The sequence below is a fragment of the Phasianus colchicus genome, chromosome Z (assembly GCF_987193195.1).
Source record: "Phasianus colchicus chromosome Z, bPhaCol1.hap1.1, whole genome shotgun sequence".
In the NCBI taxonomy this organism is placed as follows: domain Eukaryota; kingdom Metazoa; phylum Chordata; class Aves; order Galliformes; family Phasianidae; genus Phasianus; species Phasianus colchicus.
The window spans coordinates 37,307,939-37,318,543 of NC_143476.1; the positions used below are offsets into that span (position 1 = coordinate 37,307,939).

Genomic DNA, 10,605 nt, shown 5'->3' on the forward strand with positions numbered 1-10,605 from the left:
AGCAGATGGAGAAGAAGAGCAAGGAGTGTTTTCCTGGAGAAAGGGGATGCAAGCAGGTCTCTCTGGAGGGGTTGAAATATGTGGGATGCATTAGAAGCTGTCTGTGGGGGGAAGGGTGCAGTGAGACATGAATAGGGCAGCTGTGTCCCCAAATAACATGAAATGTGTGTTTTCAGGAGGCATTCTGTCTGATCCTCATCACACACTTCTCCGCTCTGCTGGAAAGGAAAATGCCTGAACCTTAGCATGTCTCTTGTCTGCCTTGATTTGTTTGAAGACCAGAACTGGCCTGTGAAGGGGCCGTCATTGCCTCAGTGGTGGCTAGCTGTATGCTGGGCTGGCCTTAGTGCCATACCAACTAATGGGGCAGGTGTGGGTCACCTGCTGCAGAACACATTCTGCCTATCCCTAAAGCTGATCCTGCAGTATCCATTAAACAAGCCCTTCCAGGTGGTGAGGTGATGGTGGCTGTGAGCCACCCCCCAGCACTGTTCAGTGTTGGGGAGCAGGTTTTAGAAGCAGAGAGATTTGTGCACAGTGCTGGGTGTGCAGCTGTGCAAAAGCTTTAGAAATAGGGTACAATATATATTTACTTGGTGATGTGAAGCCACAGTAGGTGAGGGATGGGGGTGGAGGAGGCCTTTGTTACACACCTTTTATTATAATATACATTATTATTATTTTTTTTCAGAGCATTCAGTGGAGGAGGCAGTGTTAAAGTTTACACTGTGTTAAGGCTGAAGCGATTGCAAGGCTCAGAGCTGGTAAAAACCTTCCTAGTATCAAAGGATATCAAATGGCTGCTGATTATAAGCGTGGGTGTAAATACATGGCAAACTCACTCCCTTTCCGCAGAACAGACCAGTCTCTTAAGGCATCGGGAAGGATGCTGTACAAACAGCTACATATGTTGCAGAGGAGGAGTGGAGCAGGGAAAGGTCCCCATCCCGCTCAAGGAGCGAGGACTTGGTGCAGTGGGACAGCAGATCCCCTGCACAGGAGCTGGTGTCCTACTGAACAGGCTGCTGCAGCTGCTGTGAAATAACCTGCCTAGAAAGACTCCCTGGCCTGGGACCCCCAGCCCACCCCTGCATGGAGAGTGGATGCAGGTCAGTGCAGGACCCCTTTGCGCTGCTCTCATGGTCTCTGAAAAGGAGCAGCCAGCCACCGGTGTGCCCTGAGAAGCACCTTCTGCCTTGATGGGAAGCTGCAATGTGGCAAGATGAGTAATTAATTAGCCTCATGCTGCCACGGGCATTTCCAGTCCCAGCTGACAACAGACTAATTAAGAACCTCCCTGTGGTGTCTATTTTAGATAACCATTTACTTTGGTACAAATTAACAAAGGCTTCTCTAATGGTTTGTTTCACAGGCGACACATTGGATTAATTTATGGGACAAATAGCAGGAACCTGAACTGACATTTCAAGTTCCCAGCCACCAAAAGCCCAGACAGTTTTGCTGAATACTGCTCTAATTTTATCAGGGCAAAACACTTGCTTCCTTTTAATTCTGTGTGTCATGCCATTTGTTCTTAGACATTACCTTTGCCTCCAGAGGCTTTGGAAGCTGAAGGTGACCTTGCAAGTGCTGGTGGTGCTTGGGGACAGGCTAATGGCTCGGCTGCCTCATGTGTGCGGAGGCTCCATCCAGCTTAGAGTGATGGAGAACCCTGGTATCAGGCTTGGCAGGGCCAGCATCGCAGTGAAGGCTGAGAACCAAACCGTGTGCTGCCTCTGCAAGTCCTCTACTCAGAGCCACCTGCCCAAAGGTGTCCAGATCACCTTTCTTCATTGACAACAGCAAGCATTTTCATGCTTTTCTACCGATACTCAATTCTCACATATATTAATTCACAGGAAATGAAAATGTTAGTGGGATTTTCAGCTGATGTGTCTCAACACCTAACGGTGTCCACTTATTGTTTCACTCTCCCCCAGCAGCTCCACACCAGCAGAAACTGGAACATTGCCCTGTGTCATGGCAATAGAGTGTATGGTAGAGGCTTCCCAGCACGTCTGTAGAAGTGGGGTGGCAAGGAGCTGCCCCCAAGCTCTCAGTCTCTGAGGAGCCTATTAGGCAGGGCTTCTAGACCTTTTTCTAAGGAGAAGTTTGATCGAAGTGGCTGGCAGTGTGTTGATGCAAATTACACTGCCATCCTCTTTTAGCTGATCCCTTAAACACCTGTGTGGCCTCCTGAAGTCCCTTGTTCTGCTGCAGTAGCCCTGGAGAGCTCCTGCCCCAGATGAGTGCAGCTTGCAGCACTGCAGATTTGTTCCCTGGGTTAGTCATTGCCTCTGCTGGGGTGGTTTTGAGGAAACAATCAGCTTCTTTGGATTTTTGTTTATTGCTCTTCTGCAATTTTAAATGGCAGTTTTCAGAAATATTGGCTGGTTTCTATGGATTCCCAGTGTCCCTGGGAGCTGGGCTCATGTGCCCTGTGTGCCTTGGAGCGTAAGTGAATGGGATGTGTAGACACTGCAGTGCTCAGTCTCTCTGGGCTCTGAAGCTGGTCCCACGCCCATTACTTATGGCCCAGAGCATATATTTCTGAGGGCCTAAATCTAGTCGAGACCTTGAATGCAAGCTTTATCTACACTCCAAGCAGCCATAACCTCTATTCTACATATTTCTCTATAGAGGCTTGCTCAGACCCAGCAGAAGCATTGAGCAGCGCACTGTACCTAACGGTGAACCTTGGTCATTTTCAGACTCTCTGCAGGTCTCTCTGTGTTGCGATGCTGTAGTGCTCCCAACTCCCTGCAGGTACGATATCTCCTTCCAGACACTGTAAACAGACTGTTGAGTCCTCGGGCTTGGAGACCATGGCCATATTTCTGTGGTCATGTTTTTGTACTGCAGTATGTCCCTGGCCTGAATTTCTCCCCCTTCTGCCCCCAGGAGCCAGCAGCTGCTCTGCCGTCCCACAGCTTGTTGCAGGATCACTTCCTGTAGTGGACGGGGGCATGCACAATTCCTCCCCTTTGAATGACGCCTGCTCTTACTCACAGTGCAGCATGTGTTAGAGATGTTGCTATGGCCCTTTCTCTCATTGTAATATATTTAGCCTTAGGTCTGGAAGATGGCTCACAGCAGGCAGCACTGGTCTAAGGTTACCTCTGAGATTGTTGCTCTGCATTTCTGGTCCGTGCAGCCACTGATGCTGCAGGACCCTGCTTTGAACTTCCACTCCTTTTTATTTCTTCTAGCATACATTTTACAGGAAGGAACATTGAGATGATTTCCTCACCTTCCCCCAACATTTATATTTATGGAATATGTCTCCCATACAGTTAGGAAAAGGGAATTAATTTCTGTGGGTACAACTGTGCCAGCAGAGCAAATGTTTTGCTGGTGGTAACTGTTTCCCCATTGCGCCAGCACTGAGTTTGTTCTAGCATTCCAGGAACGCCTCCAAACACTTCACTTTGTGTTCAGAGTGTTCCAGGAGTGTCCCTTGTGTGAAATCGAGCTTTAGGGAGGAAGCACTGAACCCCTATGGGAATAAAGCTTTCAGGCGGGAAGAACTGTTCCTGCCATCGCCCTCCCTGGAATTTGAGCCACCTTCTTTTTCGTGCCTATTGCCTTCTCATTTCCTTTGGCTGGGATCCCTGTTTCTTTCTGCTGAAATGCTTGGAGGGCAGGCGACTCTCTGACTGACTGCTGATGAAACGAGATCAGCTTTTGGTGCTGCTGAGTTGTGTAACAGCTGCCCACTGTCACTGCTGAGCCAATTTTGGGACAGTGTCATCAGCTTTGTCAATCCATATGTCCCCGGGAGATGTTTACAGGATCAAAGCTTAAGCGCACATTAACTGGATCAAATTCATAAATGCACATCTGAGATCTGAAATGACGAATGGCACACCCAGCTCTCAGTAGCCAAGCAAAACTGCCTCACTGATTTGGGGTAACATTTCTGTGAGTTACAGCTATCCAGACAGACTGTCCCTTCCCCTCCAGTCCTTACATGAATATATGAATAAGCAAGACAATTTGTAGTATTCTTTTTGTAAATTTTTCTTTTTTTTTTCCTTTTTTTTTTTTTTTAATTAAGCTTGCATTCATCAAGTCCTGCTTTGTGATTGTGAAAAACTTCTAATAAAAGATCACTGTGAGTAATACCGAGGTTTTAGTTTCACAGTGCAAGTGCAAAAAGGCCTGGTGGAAAACTTCAAAGGTAGGTTGTAGCTTTCTAATAATAAAAATGTCTTATTCAGTTTGGATGTGGGACGTTGTGTCCTGGAGGATGGCCTGTTTATTACCTGAACAGCAGAGCCTCCTCCCGTGAGGCCATGCCCTGCATTCCAACCTGTGCCGTGGGATTTGTTCCTGAGCAAGTTCTCAAATTCCTGGTGCTGGTGGGTCAGCACCGCATAGACAGTGCTGGACTCTGGGTGTCTTCAGACAGTATTCTCATGCCATGCAGCTGACAGGCAGGATTTGGAGCTTGGATGGCTCCTTGTTTGCAAGGGTTTGCACAGGCAGCTGGGTAACTAAAACAACATGTGCCTCAAATACCTCATCTGCAAAGAGTGTGGAAAAGATCTGTGGAAAAGAAGGTGTCAGGACTGAGTTTGGGCATATTTCTCTGGATAATCACAAGAAGCAGGATCAGTTTAACTCGCTTAATTTCACTGGTTCATTCTAGTTACATTACTGTACATTATTCATCTTTCATAGTTCAGTAGCGACTTAGATTTTTCATTCATACCCTAATAGTAGCTTAATTTTGTCATTCTTTAGTATTTCTTTAACTGACTTAATTTAAATAAGAAACCAATATGTCTGGTGTGAAATTTGCAGAGTGATTGAGATGTGGGCCTGCTCAGAGGCCACAGTCCAACAGTAGCTCTAGGTCACTTGTCAGCATGCTCAGATGCTGAGCATCTGCAACATGACAGCTGCCTTCAGGGCAGTCAAAGCAATTAAAGAAATATTAATGTTTTTTTTTTATTATTTTAACTAACTGTCTCATGCTGTAACAAAACTAAAAACCACACCTTGGCTGAAAGTACTATATTTATCAATTGATGTAAGCATCTCTGCAAAGGTCAGTTGGTGTCATTTGTGTATTTTTTATTCTCCAGATCCTGTCATGAGATTAATCCCTTGAAATTTTCCAGACTTTGGAAAGTGAAGCTAACTTTGGTTGGTTGGTTGGTTGCATTTTTGCAGTAGTATGTGGATTATAACAGCAAGTGTCATCCCAGTATTCTTGGTGCTTTTGGTCTGCAGATTTCTTTATGGAAATTGCCAGCGTTATTGTTATTATTTTTTCCCCAAGAATAAGCTGTTTGTTTCAGGCTGGATGAATTCCAGCTCAAGTAATTGCACTTTGCCCCAAAGGTCCAATTAATTCAGGCATTCATAGCATACAGTGGTTACACACGTATGGTGAACAGCTGCCCTTGGCCTCACGCACATCTCAGCAAAGCATGCGGCACTTCCCTTGTACCATCAGGCCTGAGCAGGCCCCATTGGCTGTTGCCCAAATGGCTGCAGCAGGTCTAAATGGCTGTGGCAGGCTCAAATGACTATAGTAGGCCCAAGTGCCTGTAGCGGGCCCCAAATGGCCTTCTACCACAGCCCTCCTTGTCCTGCTGGCTGCCCTGCTCACTGGGGAAGTGAAATAAGGTCCTGAAGGCTGGCAGCTTTTTGCCCAGGGCTCACGTGTTGTTCAGCATGCCTGAGACATGCCTGTGTTTGATGCTACTGAAATAATTAGTTATGTCCTACCCTCCTCTTGATGCTGGCCTGCGCTGCTGTCCATGTAGAGAGGGGAGCATCTGTGAGGGCTCATCTGCCTCCCTGCACGGTCCCAGGCTGCTCAGAGCCCAGCTTTGAGTCAGCAACTCCTTTGCCCTGTGCCAGGTGAGAGCAGGCACTGTGGCTGGTCTTTCTTCTGGGACAGCATTTTGGGGATATCAATTGTTGTTTCCAGGGTGAGCTCCTGCTAACTGTAGTCGACAGAGAGGCATTTCCCTATGTCTTATTTCTTCTTCCTCACCATGTCCTCTATGCAGCCTTACTTTTCCCCATCTGCCTGTCCCATTATCCATCCTTCACTGTGCCTGCCTGACCCAGATCCACATGACTTTTGACAGGCTACCATTCACCTGCAGCACTACAGAAGGCTGATGCCTCATTCAAAAGATGCCATTTCCTATTTTTACTTTCTCTAAATGACAGCCACTGCAGACCACATTGCAGAGGCCTGGCCTGCAGCTCTGCACCATGCTTGCCCACCAGCTCTGCACAGGGTTTTGATAGCCACTGCTGCAGGCATCCCCTGTGCTTCAGGTTGTGCCTGACCAGACTGTGGCCCCATTAAAAAAATGTAACTGTACCTTGTCTAAAAAGGGTACATGGAAACTTGCACTTGTATGGAAAGGAGAATGCCAGAATATGCAAAATACATATTTTGAATTCTCTTCCCTTGTCCCCATCTACTTTTGCTTTCAGCTGTAGTGCAAGGAGTGAGGTCACCTGCCTCATGACTCCACGAGTTTGCTATTTGCAGCATGAGTGCACATGTGCTTCCCTCCCAGTGCACTGAGAGTTTCACTTGCTCAAGCAGGCTCCAATAATAGTTTTAATCTTAAGAAGTCCCCCATTTTCGTCACTCTCAATCATTATTTTTTACTTATTTAATGGCTGGATAAGCAAGTATTAACTGCATTTCTTCCATGTCCTTGCTTTTCTGCTTAATGATAGTGATATCCTTTTATGTAGTGCTTTAACACATCAAGTTGGGGTGGTGGTGGTGATTGTATGTTTTATCTTGCAGGCTGGCATTAAACCTTCACAGCCCTGTTGCTGGCAGTGAATCTAATCGTATACCCATTGCAGGCACCAAGGAGCAGCACTTTTAGAGGGCTTTGAAGGCATTTGCAAACTGCATCATTAGTAGTGCCAGAAGTTAGTTTGCCTAACTTATTTGTCTTAAAAGGCAAATAAAAAAGGCTTAATTCTGAGGGATCCAACTGGGCACTGAACTTTCTGAACTACAGAAATTCTAAATTTAAAATTCTCAGTTTTCATTCTGAAAGGCCTTCCTAAATGTCTAAAATTCAAAGTATGTGGATTGTACTGATGTGACCAAGTTTTCCTCTTGTGTGTTCAAACTTTTAAGTGGAGGAAAATATTTGAATGTTTAATATATTGTTCAGTAAAAACTGCTTATATAACCTGAAAGTATGCAATCGATACAGCTCATGCATTTCAGCATCTGCCTGACTCTTAGAACTTGAGCTCCCAAAATTGGACCATTCAATACTGCCTGCTTAAATGTCAAAAGCATTTCCTTTAATGAAAGAAATAAAAAACGGGGTCAGAGCTGTTTAGGTATGTAAGAGAAAGAAGCCCTTTCACCAACATCTGAACTCCCCCAGCAGGTGCACACCCGGTTGTGCTGGCACTGGAGAAGCCCCCTGTGAGGAAGTATCTCCCGGCATTTGTAACCACAGAGGTGAGACCCAGTCCCGTGATCCACAGGATGGATTTAAAATTCATACTGCCTTCACCTGCAGGGAGCAGGAGATTAATGGGCTGCTGCTAGGGAAAATCGAAAGGCCCCTTTGGATAGGAGTCTTTCTGTCACTGTCTGTCTTCAAAAGCATGTAATGCCTTCCCCTTCTCAAGGTGTTTTTTGCTTTTTCCTCCTCGTCTTACTGCTTTTATGTATGACTACTGCTGCCAATGCAACTTGTGCCTAATCTGTACAACTCCTGCTGTCCTCTGATTTCTGTCTTGAGCATAGCAGTATCAAAAGCATAGCAATCGTGGCCACAGGCCAATATTGTTTGGTGGTGCGGCTTTGAAATAATGGCCTTCGTTTCTCACTTTGCTTAACAGCCTCTGTCTCTGACCTGTTTGACCCAGGGTTTCCAGGGCCGGTGAGCTCATTGCTTGCTTTACTTGGTATCTCTTTGCTTGATGGTTTCTGCTTGACCTTTCCAGCTTCTCTTGCTTTGCCATCAGCCAGCCAAGGGGCAGGTGCTGAACAGAAGCAGGCTGTGGATGTAGGAAGTTCAGCCAGTGTATGTGCGTCCCTGCAGTAGAGGTGTGGCAAGAGGATGGGCAGCTTGCTGGTTGAAGGGTCTTGGAGAGCCCCAAGGACTTGCACCAGGGAGTCTGTGCCAGGGAATATTATTCCACATCCAGAGATAAAAAACTGCAGATACAATTGTCCTAGAAAGTATTTGTTTGTGACTTCCCTTCCAGTTGTTACCTGGCGAACTCCTCAGGGCCAGCATGTGATTTTGCAAAAACTCAATTATTTCTGAAGGTGGCTGCATGCTGTATACATTTATTATTATTATTATTATTATTATTATTATTATTATTATTATGCTGGTTTAGATTCTGTATGTCCTTTCATGTCCAGGAGATGGGATGTGTGTAGTTTTCCTCAGAGATAATTCTAGTTTTAAAATGCTTTACATTTGATTCTTTTTTTTCTTGTTTTTATTCCTTTACTCTTAATTATTTTTCTTTCTAAGCTAGCTTAATGGAGCAGTTATGGAAGCTAAGCTTTACTTTCCAAGTCTGACTCAATTCATGTTCACATACTGGTGTGCCATGCTACCATCTGACAGCTGCCTGCAGCTCACATCAAAGTGAGATGGTGGTTAATGTGCAGTGCTTGAGGCTTATGGGAAATCAAAGAAAACTAAAAACCTCTAATTTCACCTGCAGGTTGAGACCTTTTGGGCACCCTTGGTTGAGTGCCAAAAAGAAAGATGGGAGATGATCAGATCATGCTCTCTAACTGGAAGACGTCCTTGTATCTGTGACTAAACTCACTTTCCTTCTCAGGTCAGAATGTGACTTATGTTCCAGGATGTGTCTCAGCAACTGGACACTGCCAGATTTGTGGTTTAATACTCTGCTCTTAGAATACAGATGTTGTCTTCAGAACTTGTCTGTAATCAGAATATTGCTGATTTTATTCCTTGATTTGAAGTTACTAAAAAACTAGTCGCTCTAGGAAATAAGAAAGTTAGAAAGAAAAGACTTGAATGGGCAATCCAGGGAAAATAATCAGCAATGAGAGAGATCCAGGAAACAGGAACTCGCCTGGGAAAATGCCTTTTCAATCACATGCATCTTTTTTCAGGCAGAGATTCAGTTCTGTCTGCTGCAAAAATACCAACCTGCTCGTTCCTTCCTTAATGCATGCAGGTATTAGGGGATGCTGCCTTGTTTTCAGAGGCAAACAAACTCAGAGTTTGCCACAGTGAGGATCTGCTCTGAGTAAAGAAAAAGCTGAGCAGAAAAACCCACCTCACATGGAATTTGCCCATCTCCTTACTGCTATGTCCTCACAAGTTTTATTTAGAGATACACAGTTCGCATGCCAGCTGTCCCCTGTGAGTGGTGAGCAGCAAATGGAACTCACCCCAGATAAGCAGTCCTGATATTTCCTTCTTCTGCTAGATCTGTCCTCACACAAGCAGATCAAAACATGGCACGCCTCGTGCCTGGGGGACAAAGAAGGATCTGGGAGTGATCTGCAGCGAGTTTAGGGAAGGTAACGTATGAGGCAAAATGATGAAGCCTAGAACGTACCATTTTGTTCAACTTGCAGTTCTGCATCAGCAGGCTCTGACAAAAGGGAATACAAAGGGAACTGATGTTATCCTGATTGTCCAAACTCTGGGAAACCCCCCTAGCAGTGCTGGTGTTAATTAGTAACACAAGCTGCGTGTGATTCTTGCTTGTACCCCAGCTAGGTTGGTCTTAGAAATTCTTGCTCATTGCTTGCTTGTAGATCTTCATCTTTCATCTTATGGACTGCCCATTTTATGGCCTTGCTCACACAGCTTCCAGGGAGCATTGCTTCAGTCTCAAGAATAAGGTGGTCACTTGACTAGAGTGAAAGTGAGGCCGAAAAGCTATGTCTCTGTATTACAGTAAAAACATTTGGTCAGTCTGCGGTATAGGCTCTGTGCTGTGCATACAGTGAGAATCAGAGAACCAGCACCACTATCAGAGCAAGAGCGTATGTTTATTTGGCATACATAATGCATTTGGGGCCCAGAGAAGTGAAGTAATGCAAATATTACTTCCTCTCGTAATATCTAAAAACCCATCTAAATATCTAAAACCTATCAACCTGGTGGTACATATTGTCTGTGACTTTATAATATGCAGTGGGCTGTGGCAAGAGATTTCTGTGATCATATTAAGGCCAGATGCTTTCCGCTGGACTTCCATGTGAAAGCATGCCAAGACATTGGAAAGCATGGAGAGAACATCATGTGATTTCTGTTTCTTTAGATGACTCCTGCAGAGCTAATCCTTGGTCTGCCTGAGATTATCACCTATAAAATGAGTTAATATTTTCTTTCCTGTCAGCATTGCAAGTTCTTTGATAGATGAGTGCAGCGGTAGATCAGTTTCATCCATGAGCTCATATGGCTTGCTAATTCATCACTGCAACAACTAAAGGCACTAATAACACTGTGAATTTATAACCAACCTCAGGGAGTCTTTCACCTTTCAGCATGCAATCCACTGCAAAACTATACTAATTCAGTAATTCATGCTAGGCAGATGGTTTTCCTGCATGAGACTAAAAAGGTCCCACACTAGAAAGTA

At 45.1% G+C, this 10,605-nt stretch overlaps 1 long non-coding RNA gene across 1 annotated transcript; it reads left to right on the top strand.

Moving 5' to 3' along the window:
* The first annotated feature begins 4,985 nt into the window (after positions 1-4,985).
* Positions 4,986-9,771, top strand: LOC149912870 (uncharacterized). The gene is made up of 3 exons (XR_016461563.1): positions 4,986-5,874; positions 7,398-7,471; positions 8,701-9,771. It is a non-coding gene; the product is annotated as an uncharacterized LOC149912870 (long non-coding RNA).
* Positions 9,772-10,605: the final 834 nt, after the last annotated feature.